Source organism: Ornithodoros turicata, chromosome 1 (genome assembly GCF_037126465.1).
Source record: "Ornithodoros turicata isolate Travis chromosome 1, ASM3712646v1, whole genome shotgun sequence".
Taxonomy (NCBI): domain Eukaryota; kingdom Metazoa; phylum Arthropoda; class Arachnida; order Ixodida; family Argasidae; genus Ornithodoros; species Ornithodoros turicata.
Window position 1 is genome coordinate 105,935,726 of NC_088201.1, and position 6,000 is coordinate 105,941,725.

A 6,000-nucleotide genomic window follows, 5' to 3' on the forward strand; every position below is an offset into this window, starting at 1 on the left:
GTCGAAATGTTTGAAGAGTTTCGTTTCCAGTGTACAACACTTTTGCTGCACGTGAAGTCGGTTTTTTCCCGCCTCACATATTTCGGAGATTGGCAGCGCCCGTTTCTTCTGCATCAATTGCGGTGGATTGTGGTCCAAAGGTACGCTTCCTCGTTATTTTTTAATACGTTCTATAATCGTTCCCATTTTTTCAGAGCAAAAGCATTGGACGGACCGATTGATTCGCCCGTTTCTCGGCTGTCGGACGGTACCGTTCGACGTACATTGCGAAGGACTACGACTATTGAAGGAAGATGGAGAAGATGGACCATCAGTGTCACTCTGTGACTGAAGAAGATTGTACGTGTCTGTGTTTGAGATATAAAAAACACACGTTTCTCACGCTCCTTTAGTTGCAGATTACGAATGGCTACTGACGGGAGATCTACCTCTGGTCCTAACCTTGAAACCTCCTCCGAAGACCTTCTTTTTGCGAATCGGCGATCAACTGACTACCTGTCGCTGCGGTGGACTCTGGTCGAGAAACCTCAGCCATTGGTTAGACACGAGCCTTCGTCCGTATTTGGGCTGCCTTCCCGGCTACGAAACCAAAGCTGGAGCCTAATTCATGTGTAAGGAGAAATAAAAAAAGGTTGCCTACTCTCATTCCGTCTCAGTCATGATGCCCGAGCAGAGGTTTGCCACCTTTGTGCAAACGCGAATGTATCGGGACTGGCTGCGATTACGCGATTATATTCACGGCGATATCTGCGAGGGAGACTTTCGCTCGATTCTCAAGACGATACCCTTACGTCTGTTCACCGTCAGTGGGAAGATTGCAAAGAAAATGAAGCGTTTCGTAGATTACAAGCTCGAGCTGTTGGAAAAGTATAGACGAGGAGAGACAGTCGACCCGTGTCTCAGCAACGCGGGTTTCAACCGACCTATCGTCCGTCACGGTGCAGACCGGCGACGACGGTGAGCGTCGGGTCAGCACGTTGGAAGATCGTCTCGCAAGCGTCTTGTGTATGTCGTGAATAAATAGGCTATTTTTACGAAACGAGTTCGCTCACGAGGAGACGTTTTATTGTTTCGTCATTCTCTTCGAGGTTACAGGAAAACATGGATACACAATTTTTCAAGCTGTAGCGTTTCGACATGCGCGTGGCTACGTAGATACAAAAAAGCCCGCAGTAAGGCGAAAAGGGTGATTGAATACACTTGTCGTTATACTCGTCCACTACAGGTAAAGTCCTTCGAAGGTTTGCTTCGATGGGGGGAAGTCCGTAGCTGTCGAAAAACACGGCAGACCCGTCGTAGTTCTTCAGGTAGAGCACCCAGTGCTGTCCGCGCTTTCTTCGCTCTTCCGCATTGATGATTAAATAGCCGGGCTTGCGTAAAACGAAGGCTTCGTCGGAAGCGCAAATGCCTCTCAGCATGGAGGAAGCGAGGGGGTTCAGGGACACGAGTTCCAAGATGTCGCTCTCGTACATCTTTTCTTATGGGAAGATGACCATACGGTCCTTGTCGACGCACATGAGCTTGGGACACTCGGAAATCAAATGGACGGTGACCGCGTGTGGAAGGGCTTTAGCGAAGCGTAATTGCAGGCGAACGTTTCCTTTTCGCCACTCGTTCAAATGCGAAGGAGAAGAACACTTGTCCACGTCCAAGTTGAAGTAGAGAAGGAACCCTCGATATACGAATTCCCTCAACTTACGAACGGCTCCACAGGAAACCAAACTTTTTCCGTGTATTTTGACCTCGTTTTACGAACCCTCGATATCCGAACTATGAACGGATTATTAGGGAACGGACCCAAAGTAGCCAAGCCATTCTGACCTCGATATACGAACGGGCGTTATGAACGTACAGAGGACCAGGCCAATGGACCGGAGGATAATGAAAGTTCCTCAGTACATGCTGCCAAGGTCAAACATACAATGTCCCAACGTCACTACGTTCCACAAACATGATTCACCATTCCGTGAAAGAATAATTCGGGCGTTTACAGCCGAACGGTTGTGTGTTTGGACCAGGTCTCCGAGATGGAAACATCTTGCCGTTCCAAGAGAAGGCGTTCAGTCCTGACAGCCGGTGACAAGCGTAATATTTGCCGTTGGAAACAGTCTCATCCGCGCGCGATACGGTACTTTGAGGACCGGGTGGATGAGTCAAGTATCAGACATCTGTCATCTCTTCTAAACAGGGTAGACCCTGCAGAAAGTATGGTGCAAAGCACAATTACGCAGTATTTTCAAAATAAAACTTATTCAAATTAATTTCCCGTGTTTTTGTGAGGTATTTGTGCACTGTACTCCTCGGACCTCGATTTACGAATACCTCGATTTACGAACGATTTTTTCAGAAACGAAGGGTGTTCGTAAAGCGAGGTTTGACTGTACTTGAAATGTTTCTCTCCCAGTTCTTGCAAGAAGTTAAAGTAGGGAATTTTCACGAGGTCGTTCCGAAAGTCGTACTCGGCTCGCACTTGCTGGCCGTCCACGGAGAGCATCGAATGAGACAGGTCGTAATGACGGAATTTGTAGGGGTTCGATTGGATGTCGCCGAGAAAGTCGGACGTGGCCAGCAGGGCGACGCATAATTTGGAAGGCACCCTTTCGGGGTAAACGTTTTCAACGTGAGCGTCCAAGCTCCCGGCACTCAAGCTCCGCACCTTGGTTTCCAATCCGCGTAACACGTAGATGGCCGGCGTGGTCTGAAGCCGCCGCTCGTATTCCAAAAACAGGGAAGGTGCCAGCGTCACCTTTTTCAAGTGTAACGTCATTTCTTTAATGTCCACCTCGTAATTGTACGTTTTCTTGTCTTTGGGGACCGATACGAGTTTAAATTCGTCGTTGTTTAACAGGAAAACGACGCGAATTTCGACGGCAGGTACCATCAGGCGCGGCTGTTGAAACAGGTCGGTATTGATCTGACCGACCAGGTTAAAGTATTTTCCACCCTTCGTCGCTTCGTAATGTTGTTTCGGACCGCGAGACGAGACGTCGTAATCGTCCTTTAAATGTTCGTCGTCCTCGACATAAAGTCCAGCCGCGTGTACTGTTTCTTGAGCCATGGGCGTGGAATGAAGCACGACGTCCAAAATACTCCTGTAGGCGTACAACTCGTTGGAACTGACGAGCTTGTTGTTCGCATAAACGGTGACCGTCTTAAACATGCCGCTCAACAGGTGGTTTATTGGAAAAACGACATCTTTCTCGTCCATTTCTTCCCCGTCGTCGCGAGCAATGCGCACGGTCAAAGACACGAAACTGCCGTAGAGATCCAAGTGTGCCCTTTGCAAGTTTTAAATAGAAAATTCGATCACGGAATTATTTACTGCGTTGACAGGATAAAAGAGTTGGTACGAAGTATCTTCCACGCGGTATTGAATGGAAGGGGGTTCGAATATCATCACATCACTCGTTAGACAGATCGGCGTCTGTATTTTTCCTTTCGTTGACGTCATGACGGAGCGCGCGCAGCGGATGTGTTACCTTCACGGCGTACCAAAGATATCTGCAGGTGCGTCGTGTGTCGGCGCCTTTTGTTGTCGTTTGCGGCGTTTCTTCCCATTGTTGTTTCCAGAGCCCTCCATGGAATCCAGCACGTCTCTCCCCGTTGCTATGGCCGTCTTTTTCCCTGCGCGCGATATTCCTTCGCCATCGGCCAAATTCCGCGCCAAGCGCTTCAACGTTCTCTTGGCGATCGGTTTTATTTGCTGCCAGATGAGAACAATAAACTTGGATATGTTGCTCAACACACCGCCCCCTCGTTGGAAAAGGGGTCCCGTGTACATGGGAATTATTGTGGGGGAATTACGGTACATATTTGAAATGCAACGTTAGATTGGTTCTGCCTTTGGACCGCAACGGCAAATGTCTTCCCGTTTCGTCTGCGAGAACGATCGTCACTGAGGGAATTTCGAATTGAGACAGGTTAAAATACTGGATGTTATCTAACGTGTAGGTGACGGCGTGCTTGTCTTTCTCGTAATAAAAGGGTAGTACTTTTAATATCGTTTTTTTCCCGCTCTCCACGTACGTGGGTTCCACGATATCCGTGTAGACGATTATGTTGTGAAACGGGGGTTCCATGAGTACCTTGACGGAGCTCGTGGCATCCTCCTCCTCCCCCCTGAACACGGTACGCGATTCGAAGCCCAAAAGCACGGCCAGGTACTCGGAAAGTCTTAGGATGGAGGTGCCCTCGGAAAGCCGAATTTTACATTTCTGTTCGGTTCCGTCAAAGCAGAAGCGCGCGCGTTCGCCTACGCGCTGGTTAATCGCATCCAGAAGTGCTTGCGGCGTCGCATAATAGCCGGGAGGCAGATGTACTTGCAAAGATCGAGGAATTTTCGTCTTGATCGTGAAAGAAAATTGGCGCGCTACGGGGAGAGAGACGCGTAGCGTTTCTCCGTGTCCCTCGACGGCTGTGAGATGTAGCAGCTTGACAAAGGGTTCCGATACGTGCAACCCTTTCGGCGTTTTCAGAGAGTAGACGTTATCCGCGAATTCTAGCGAGGCGTCCAGCTTGTGCGTCTGGAAATACTTGTTGAGTGTGTTCCGTAGGGACGTGGTTTCCGAATTTAAAGTGACGTCGCCGAAAGCGACGGGTGCGGCGTGCTCCAATAAGATGGAGGTGGCTTCGCGTTCGCGCAATTTGGGAGGTTTCATCGCACGACCTCCTTCGCGGGACGCTAGCGAGGCGTCGAGCGCCTGTGAGAGCCGAGGGTCCAATTCCACGGCTTTCACGTCCACGGGTAAGACGAAGTCGTATCGCGATTTATTGTACGCGAAAGAAACGTTAAATTCCGAAAGGGCTTTTCCCAAATCCCTCTCGAGATCCGAGGTGACACGAAAAGTTCTGCCCGCTTCGACCGTGTCCTCGAAAGAAACCTCGATTTTCGCATCTTGCCTTTCGTACCCGATATTTAAAAAATCGTTACTGATGCTGAGATCCATCAGACCGACTTTATACCGATTCGAGAGCTGAAGCGGACTATCAAAAGCTACCGTGAAGGCGTTGAGTTTATTCGAGGGAAACTTATCCATGCTGGCGTTCGAGAGCAGGTGGACGTAGATGTCCGACGTCATTTTCCAATCTTGACCACATCGCTGGTCGGAACCCAGCTGTCGTGTTCTTTGTCGTAACCGAACCAGCGAACCAAGGAGAAGCTCTGACCGTTCACTTGCTTCTTTCTCAGCACTTTCGTTACTGGCCAAGGCTGATTGGCGTCTCGGATTACGACCTCCACTTCCTTACCGCAGTAATCTTCCAGGTGCACGACGGGAGGGGAGGTGTCTCTCAGGCGGGAGACGGTGAAAATCTGAGGCGACCAACTCCCTTGCGAGCTCTTATGAAAACCTTTTCTGTGTAGTAGGACCCTCACTTGATCCCCCACTTTGAGCTTCTTTTTCACGGAGGGTACGACGGGCTTCCCATTTATCTTATTGAACAGCTCCAATTCGTTTTCGGGTGTGACTTCGGACGGGCTGATGCCCAAAGTCCTGTGTTTGGTGCTGTTGTAGTCGCGCACGATCTTGGGAAGCGCGGAAACGAAGTGGTATTTTCCCGTTACTCTAAAATAACAGAATATCCTGTCGCGTAAAGTGCGTATCATGCGTTCAGCCTGCGATGCTTTGATTACTGGAGAGAAGGTAGAATACATGTGTAACTTCTTTCGTGAAAGATACTCCTTGACGGTCTTGTTGTAGAATTCCCCTCCTCTGTCGCAAAAGATGCGTGTAGGTACGTTACCTCCCCGAAAAAGTCTTATCATGGCCCTTTTCATTTCGGCGGGGCGCTTCGTCTTTAGCGGGAGGGTGCGCAGAAAGCGGGAGAGGGAATCAATTGCCACGAGAATGTAGCGGTAGCCACCGTTGAATTTCTTGTATTTTGAAAAATCGGCGAGGTTCATTTGCCACACGTCGTTGATCTTGAGCGCGATGATGCGTCTCCTATTAAACTTTCTTCTGACCGGATGGTGGAGCGTGTAGGCATCCAGCTTTCTGAGAA